Genomic DNA, 9,691 nt, shown 5'->3' on the forward strand with positions numbered 1-9,691 from the left:
ATGAAATTCAGATGGTTTTAAATTTGTGATGAGTTTGTGGCATAGCTAAAGTAGCTTTAGTAAGTAAGTAAAGGAGCAGCACGGTGGCGCAGTGGGTTAGTACTGCTGCTTCACGAAACCGAGGTCCCAGGTTCGATCCTGGCTCTGGGTCACTATCCGTGTGGAGTTTGCACATTCTCCCCATGTTTGCGTGGGTTTCGCCCCCACAACCCAAAGATATGCAGGGTGGGTGGATTGGCCAAGTTAAAATTGCCCCTTAATTGGAAAAAATGAATTGGGTACTCTAAATTTAAAAAGAAAATAGTAAGTAAAGTTGCCATAGTCCCAGGTGACCACTGGCCCTTTCCCCTTTTGAAGGAGAGAGCTGACTGGTGGTGATTTAACCTGAGGATCACCACTCCGCAGGCAAGGGGCAAGGTTGAGAAGGTGTGGCCTTCAATGAAATAAACTAGCATTAAGAGTACATGATTGCTCTCTGTGTCTCCTAGCTGCAGAAGTGAAAATCAGCTAGGATTCCTATTCCAAGATCCACTACCAAAATGTGATGAGTTGTTTCATGTTTCACACACAGTTGGGTAAGGTGGTTCATAGATCTACAACTGTCTGGAAAGTTTTGAAAAGTAAAGCATTTCTCAATTTTTCAAAAATAATTTTTTTCAGTGGCAAGAGCAGTTCCCAAACATTGTTGTTTATTTGATCCCAGTCTTAATTTTCTTCGGTTGACTATCAATCACCATCAACTGGTGCCTTCTCCATGGCAACACGCCATCAATCAGTGCCCACTTGCCAACCAATCAGCACCCGCTTCTCATACAGTATAAAGTTGTTGTTTCCTCTGACATTGGTAGTCTTGTGATTGTCCTGATGAGTGCAAGACAAAAAGCTTCAACAACATGTCTTTTTTCAGCAATACTCAAGTTTTCTTCAGCTGTTTGGTGTTGGTATATCCATTACCTCTCAGTCCTCTTTTCAAAGAGAGAGGATGGGTGAGATTGAAATTCATTCAAAATCCATCCACGTGCATAGAGTTAGAATATGTTTCTGATCGCAACTGGAAATCTTGCTCAGGAAGTCTGCTTTTAACTGAAGTATACATTTCTTAGACATACTCCTTAGGGTAGCGTGGCTGAGTGGTCTAAGGCACTGGATTTAGGCTCCAGTCATTTTGATGGCGTAGGTTTAAATCCCACCGCTGCCATATTATTATTATTTATATGGGGCTGGTTTAACACAGTGGGCTAAACAGCTGGCTTGTAATGCAGAACAAGGCTGCAGCACAGGTTCAATTCCCGTACCGGCCTCCCCGAACAGGCGCCGGAATGTGGTGACTAGGGGCTTTTCACAGTAACTTCACTGAAGCCTACTTGTGACAATAAGCTATTATTATTATTATTACATGCCAACCATACTTTCCCTTTGAATTTATATTTGGAGCGTAATTTTGAATGTTCCATATCCAAATACACAATCAAAATAATTCTCAGTACTACTTGCCCTCATAGGCATCGCAGGAACATGAATGGGGAAGCTTGATTATAAGTCAGAAACAAGCTAATCACACCAAGCCAAATGAAAGTATAATGTAAAATTCATCTTGCAATTTCTAAAAGTTTTTGAAATTTGAGATTAGATGATATAAGTTCCCTACTGAAACCCATTTTTCTTTTCTCATTTGTGCTCCGTTTGTTTGGGATGTGTTCATCAATTTTTATCAGTTTTTATACACAGGTCACATCAAGGTCATATTCACAATCACCATGCAGAAAAGGAAAATATAAGCAATCAACTTGAGAAAAGTAAATTGCATTGCATTGTAAAGCTACAACAGAGGATTTTCACCTCAAAATGCACTCACTAATCTTAAACTGTGGCAGCAGCCGTCAAATATTTACTTCTTTCTGACAAATCTCACACTAACCTGCATGTCAGTTATAAACAAATTAAGCAAGTTTAGAATGGGATGTGATAGTGAGCTGAATTTTCCTGTGAGCTTCAGCACTCCAACAGTGGGACCAAATGGGGGTCTTTTGGGCACCCTTGTTGGCAGTGGGATATTTGAAAAGGCGTGCTCTGCATTGGCTGCTTCCAAGCTCATTGTCCGGACAGGATTTAAATGAGGTCAGCCCAAGCAGAGGGCTAGTAGATTTGGAGCCTTGGCAGCCCCACCAGGACAGGTGGACTTTGCTGAGAAAGGTGAAAGTAAAGTTAAAAACAATGATAAGAAGGGCTAATCAAGTAGGCCCTTTCAATAGGAGGAGAAATCTCTTCTGCTATCACATTGAGATTGGCGGGAGGGGACAGGCTTTCCTGTCAACAGTCCCTACCTGAGGATGGAGCACATCCAAAGATAGGGGCCGGGATTCTCCGATCCCGCGGCAAAGTTCTGATGCCGGCGTCAAAAGCGACGCGAGCCACTCCGGCGTCAACGGGCCTTCAGGCCAAGGTATTCACCCCTTCCCAGGGGACTCGTGCGGCACCGGAGTAGTGTCTGCTACTCCAGCCAGCGTGCCACGGCCGGCGCGAGTTCGCGCATGCGCATGGGTTCCCGTCTCCGTGTCAGCCCCCAGGCAATATGGCGGAGCCCTACAAGGGCCCGGCGCAGAGGAACATAGGCCCCCCACGGAAATAGCCTGCCTGCCGATCGTTAGGCCCCGATCATGGGCCAGGCCACCGTGGAGGTCCCGCCCGGAGTCGGATCCACCCCGCCTCTCCCACTAGGACAGCCCCCGCAGCCAGAACTCCAAGGTCCCGCCGGGTAGGACTATACGGAACCTACGCCGGCAGGACTCGGCCGAACTCGGCAGGCACTCGGCCCGTTGAGGCGCGGAGAATCGCCGGGGGGGCGCTTTCAATGGCCCCCGACCGGCACGGGAGCGCTCCTGCGGGTGCCCGAGAATTGGCAGGCCGGTGTTGGAGCGGCATGGCGCGATTCTCGCGCCCCCCCCCCCCCCCCCCCGGCGATTCTCGAACCCGGCTGGGGTCGGAGAATCCCAGCCATGCAGATTAGGCGGACTGAGCATGAACAATGCATGGGTTAGGGGATAGAATCATAGAAACATAACATTTACAGCACAGAAGGAGATCATTCGGCCCATCAAGTCTGCACCGGTCCTTGGAAAGAGCACCCTACTTAAGCCCACACCTCCACCCTTCCCCGTAACCCAGTAACCCCACCTAACCTTTTTTGGACACTAAGGGCAATTTAGCACGGCCAGTCCACATAATCTGCAAATCTTTGGACTGTGGGAGGAAACCGGAGCACCCGGAGGAAACCTATGCAGATACGTGGAGAAAGTACAGACTCCATACAGACAGTGACCCAAGCTGGGAATTGAACCTGGGACCCTGGAGCTGAAAAGAAACAGTGCTAACCACTGTGCTGTGCCGGGCAAGGAATGGGCCTAAGTAGAGTGCTGTTTCAGAGGGTCCGTGCAGACTTGTTGGAACAAATGGCCTCCTTCTGCACATCCATGGATTCTATGGAGCATCTAACTCTAATGACCTGCTGGACTGCCTCCATTAAAATAAGAGTCTCCATGCCTGATGGGAGGGAGGGGGAAGGACTGCTTCACCATCAGCAAAATACCATAAAACTGGTAATGTCACTCTTAACCGAGGCCATAACGACCTCAGTTGCCTGCCTGCCTGCCTTCCCTGACCACGTGGCTGATTCAAATTCCTTTGGGAAGCTTCCACTGCAGCAAGAATACATGAGGGAACCATCCAAAACTGTTTCCCTATTATTTTCCTGGCTATCCTGATGTAGAAAGATTCTCGCCCAGTAATTTTGAAAGTGTACCTGTTAGCACATATTATTAAATAATATATTGAAAAATAGAGGTAGTACTGGTAATAGTTTGGCATATTGTTGTGTGTGCTATGCCAATTGATATAGCTTGGTGTTGCTCGTTTTAGCCTTAGTTTATTCGCTCTAATTCTGTCACCTTTGCTCCTGAGTCGCCAGGTATCTTTCTGATACCGCCACGTGGTTCAAGTCCGAGTAATGATTAATAATCCAACACACCGCTTAGTAAGAGTTAAATCAACGCTCATTTATTATATACAGCAATTAATACTTATACATTAATTCTACTTCTAAACTACTACCTACCACTAACAGGCCAATACTTAACTTTGGAAATGGCCCACCAGGTCAGGGAAACGAATGGCCTTTTGAATGGGTTCTGAACCTGCGGGATTCAAAAAGCTGGTACAGGTCGATAGTCAGGAGTGTCGATCTGGTAACGATCGTTGGAGTAAAACTTACGTTCTCTTTCAGCAAGGGTCTCGAAGGGTGCGGAGAGGAGAAGAAGGGTCGATTTGAACTTGGCCCCTATTCTTATAGTCCCCAGGGGCTTCCCGCCTCTCGGGGTGGACCTTGTACCTGGTTCCAAGTGATTGGACTTGGTCCCAATCACGTGGTTCGATATTCTCCAATACTGGAGCGATTCTTTGATCGAGTGTTGGTCGTTTACCTCTCTTTGTGTCAGCTCCTGCTGGCGCCGAAAGGTCTGGGCCGGCTTTGTGTGTCTATTCTGTATCAATTGTTCCTGGGGATTGCTGATTAATATGCAGATGGCTGGGGCGTTGTCATGTTGATGGCTGCAGGTATCGGTTTGGTCTGGCTTCTCCAGAGGCGAATACACTGTTTTACCTGCAGCTGTCTGTTTGAGTCCTGTTGGCTGATTTTCCCATCAGCCTCTTCCGTTCGCCATTTTAAATCGGGGTTTGGCCATTCTAATCGGGAGTCAGCCATTTTACATGGCTACATTGGGTTTCTACTGAAACCTTTATAATGAATGATGGTACCAGTGCAAGGCTTGAGCTTTTCCAAATGTATATGTACAAACATACAAATTGGGGTAGGAGTAAATCATTCATCCCCTTGAGACTGAACCACCATTTGACTGTGGCCCCTATTTTCTTCTTCCCGCTATACTCTATGACTGTCAGTCAAAAATCAATCTAACTCAGCCTTAAAAATATTCAATGACTCTGCCTCCACTGCTCTCTGTGGAAGAGAATTCCACAGACTAATGATCCTGTGGAAAAAAAATGTTCTCCTCATCTGTATCATAAATGGGTGACCCCTCTCTTTTTAATCCATGCCACCTAGTTCTAGTCTCTCCCACAAGAATAAACATCCTTTCAGCATCTATCCTGTCAAGTCCTCTTAGGGTATTATATGTTTCGATAAGATCACCCCTCATTCATCTAAACTCCAATGAATACAGGGCCAACTTGTCCAACTGTTCCTCGTAAGACAACGCTTTCATCCCACTAATCAGTCAAGCAAATCTTTGCTACATTCCTTCAAATTAAATTATATCCTTTCTTAAATAAGGAGATCATGACTGATCTGATTGTAACCTCAACTCACCATTCCCTCCTAGCTTAGATAACCTTTCACCCCTTGTTTATCAAGAACTGAACAACCTCTGCCATAAAAATATTCAAAGACTCTACTTCCACCGTCCTTTGAGGAAGAGAGTTCCAAAGACTCTGAGGGAAACAATTTCTGCTTATCTGTCTTGAAAGAGCAACCTCTTATTTTTAAACAGTGACCCATACTTCTGGATTCTCCCACAAGTGGAAACATCCTTTCCACACCCACACTATCAAGCTTCCTCAAGATCTTATATGTTTCAATCAAGTTGCCTTTTACTCTTCTAACCTCCAGCAGATATAAGCCTGGTGTGTTCGACCTTTCCGCTTAAGACAACCCTCCCAATCCAGCCATTAGTCTAGCAATCCAGATGTGGTCTCACCAAAACTCTTTATAACTAGCTAAACCATCCCACTTCTATATTCCAATCCCCATGTAATAAATGGCAATGCTCAATTTGCCTTCATTTGCTGGACTGGACACTAAGGGTGGAATTCTCACATCTGGGGACTAAGTCCTGTGTTAAGGGTGGAAAATGTGGAGTATTTCCTCTGCGGAGGCTGATGGGAAAATGTACCATATCGTCTGGGCGGGCCCTAGTTATGTACCTGGGAGTTTTAAGCCATATTTCTGATGGGGCAGGCCTGATGGCACGTGGCCCACCATCGTATCCGGATGCCCTATTGAAAAGATGTCCAACATCACTGGGTCACTGCTGAGAAAGAAGATAGTTACCCAGAAGCAGGATTATGCTGCGGCCTGAAACTAAGAGACAGAGAGCAGTACAAGCCCACAGAGAGCGGCCTGCTGCCACACAGAGCGTCGTCCACGCGGCGCTCAGGGTTCCCGACTCTACAAAAGAAGATATACAAAACTCCACGCCGTAGTCCTTGCATGAACAAGAAGTGACTCCAGTGTCACAAGCCTCCACAGCAAGCTCGTGGACAGACGCCACGATAGAAGAAACGCAAGACTCCAGAGACAGTTCTTGCACACACAAGACGTGACTCCTGTGCCACAAGCCTCCGCGGCGAGCTCATGGACAGCCTCCATGATAGAATCAACGCAGGACTCCGACACGCAGTCCTCGCAGGAACAAGACCATGAGGGTCTAGCAACCTCCTCTGCCCAACTAACGGCAGACAATGCAAGTCTGCTATGCTCAAGTAAACAGCAAGAAGACTATGAAAGTCTACCCCGCGCCAGTGCACAGCAGGTCTATCATGCTACAGTGAAGAACAAAGCAACAATGACAGTCCAAGACCAAATGAAGGACAACAGCAAGACAATGACAGTCCACCCACATTGTTTGCACCACCAGATGAAGACTCTGACAATTTACCCAACCCAAGTGAACAACAAGCAGCTACTGAGGATCTACCCATGGTATGTGAAACGAGTGCAACAGCATCCCACTTCCCATGCAAGATGTGCAAAGTGACAGACCTCAGCTAGTGTGTCCAGAGGCACTCGACGATCACTGTGAGACCACTGGTGACTCCGGTGACACCATGATACTTCCATCCTCATTCGCTCGAACCTCTCCACAAGTCAATGCATTCCTGAATGCTCCAACGCCAGACGTGCAGCTTCAAGAAATCTCAGCTGATTCCAGTGAACCTGCTAAGACTCCGGACGGGGAGCATCAACAAACCAACACTGACTCAGTTAAAACAGACCAGACTCCAGATGGGGGGCAACCAAACGCCGACTCTGATTCACGTAAGCCGGACTTTACTCCAGAAAGGGAGTGCCGCAACCTCAGTGATGGCACGCTCAGGGTGACAGCATATGCCACAACGACAGGGGATGGATCACTTAACAATTACACTGGGTCAGTAATAACAAGCAGCGGCTACAGTCCAAGAAGAATACACCACTTTTCACCACAGCTATATCCACACATTTTTGCCACACTAGCAGTGCAGCCAATGACAGCTCATGTTGGACAAACCCAGTATTCAGGCATACAGCAGCCAGCAGTCTATGCAGTTTATTCTAAAACAGGCCAGCACTACGGATTGCCCATTAATGGAATCAAGACCGAAGGAGGACTACCGCAAGCGCAATTTGCATTACAGACTGGATGCCTTAGTTACAGCCCAGGATTTTCTGCACCCCAGCCTGGCCAGACGGCATATTCCTATCAGATGCAAGGTTCTAGTTTCACACCATCACCAGGTATTTATGCGAGCAGCAATTCTGTTTCCAATTCGACAAGCTTCAACGGTTCTCAGCAGGATCACCCTTCCTGCACAGCATGTGGCCAGAACCAGTATGTGCAGTCTTATCCAACTTCAACATGTGGCACATCCATGACCTCGAATGATACTGTTGATGGTACCACTTCAACATCAACACCTTATCAGCTACAAGATGCCATCCGACAGCACCATCACAAACATCGAAAAAGAAAGGGATTCCAAATCAGACAGCGAAGTGATTTGACCACTTCTTGGTTCCTGTGGCACAGGGACGTTGATGGCGTTCATAACCAAGAGAGACATTTGACCATGATGATTGATGGTTTTTGGACTCACACGAATGATTTGGACTTATTGTTTAATCACTGTTCCCATGACTTATACATACCTTACCTTATCTACCTGTTCTTTGTTCAATTTTCTTAAAGTGTACAGAAATATGAACATATAAAAAAGGAGGGATGTGGTGATGTGCATCAATGTTAATGCATGTAGGCTAGCTAGACACTAGAGGGAGCACCAGAAACATCACACACACACACTCAACCAATAGATCAGTTAGACAGGACGCGACCAAGGACATTCACGATGAACAAGGAGGTGACACGACCACAGGGTGGCATTACACTAACCCTTATATAAAGGACACCACACACATGATCTGACTCTTTCCAGTGGAGACAGTCCACAGTCCCTGATTCAATATTACACCCACCACGTGGATTGCAGCAACTGGTTAGTCAGTCTGGGTAGCTATAGTAGGACTAGCAGTAGTGTCGAACCCGAGTAATAGAAGTGTAAATAATTTAATAAACGTGTTGAAGTTATCTCCACATCTGAACCTTCCTTTGTCAAGTGCACCACAAGGAAGCCGCTTATGTTACACCTACAACATAACAAATCAAGAGGGACAAAAATGGCAGCTCAGCATCTCTGTACAGAGTTTTCAGATGGTATAGAGAAGGGAATAAAGAAGCTGAGGCTGTCTTATCACTGGTTATAGAATCAAATGTGAGGAGGGATGATGTATTAAATTAAGCATCACGTGAGCCAAATGGATTGAGCTCAGAAATAAAAAAGAGGCAGCCACACGACTAGGATTGTACTCTCGACCTCCAAATAGCGGAGAGGAGTTACAAGAGCAAATGCATAAGCAAATTTACGAGTTCAAAAACAATAAGGCAGTAATAGTTGGGGACTTAAACTACCTTAATATCAATTGAGATATGAACATGTGAAGGCACAAAAGGCACAAAATTCTTGATCTGCAGTCAAGAGCTTTTTTAGTCAGCAAGTAAGAAGCCCAACAAGAAGGGGTGCAATTCTAGATTTGAGGCTGGGACAACTAACTGAGCAAGTGGATTAAGTAGCATTGGGGGATCATTTTAGGCATAGCGACCATAATACAGTTAGATTTAGCATCATTATGGAAAACAACAAAGATAGAACAGCAGTAAAAGCTTTACATTTTACAAAGCTGAGAGGTGAGCTAGCGAAAGTTGATTGGGTACAGCTATAAAAAGGGAAAACATGTCAAATCATGGAAGGCTTTCAAAGGCAAGATTCTACAGGCACAGTGCAGTCATGTCCTCACAAAGAAAGACTGGTAGTGTCAAATCCAGAGCCCCCGTGTTATCCAGAAACATACAGGGTAGAATAAGGCAGAAAATGAAAGCTTACGACAGTCACAAAAGGCTTAACACTGTAGAAAGTCTAAAGTAGTATAGAAAGTACAGGGTGAAGTTTAAACAGAAACTAGGAAAGAAAAGAGATGATACAAAAAAACATTGACAAGTAAAATCAAAGAAAACCCAAAGATGTTTTGCCAGCACAGTAAGAGGAAGAGGAATGGTTAGGGCCTGTCAGAGATGCACATGGTAACTCATGCATTGATATAGAAGATATGGTTAGGGTTCTCAGTAAGTGTTTTTTCTCTGGCTTCACCAAAGAGGTGACATAGACATTTTAGTTAAAGAGGAGGAGTGTGAAATATTAGTCAGAATAGGCATAGTGAGAGCGGAAATACTGAGGGACTGGCATTCTTGAAGATAGATATGTCACCAGCGCTGGATGGATTGTATCTCAGACTGTTAAAGCCAAG

General features: G+C 45.7%; 1 non-coding gene across 1 annotated transcript; it reads left to right on the forward strand.

Moving 5' to 3' along the window:
- The first annotated feature begins 1,116 nt into the window (after positions 1–1,116).
- Positions 1,117–1,198, forward strand: trnal-uag (transfer RNA leucine (anticodon UAG)). The gene has a single exon. It is a non-coding gene; the product is annotated as a tRNA-Leu (tRNA).
- The last annotated feature ends 8,493 nt before the right edge of the window (positions 1,199–9,691 follow it).

Source organism: Scyliorhinus torazame, chromosome 14 (genome assembly GCF_047496885.1).
Source record: "Scyliorhinus torazame isolate Kashiwa2021f chromosome 14, sScyTor2.1, whole genome shotgun sequence".
NCBI lineage: Eukaryota > Metazoa > Chordata > Chondrichthyes > Carcharhiniformes > Scyliorhinidae > Scyliorhinus > Scyliorhinus torazame.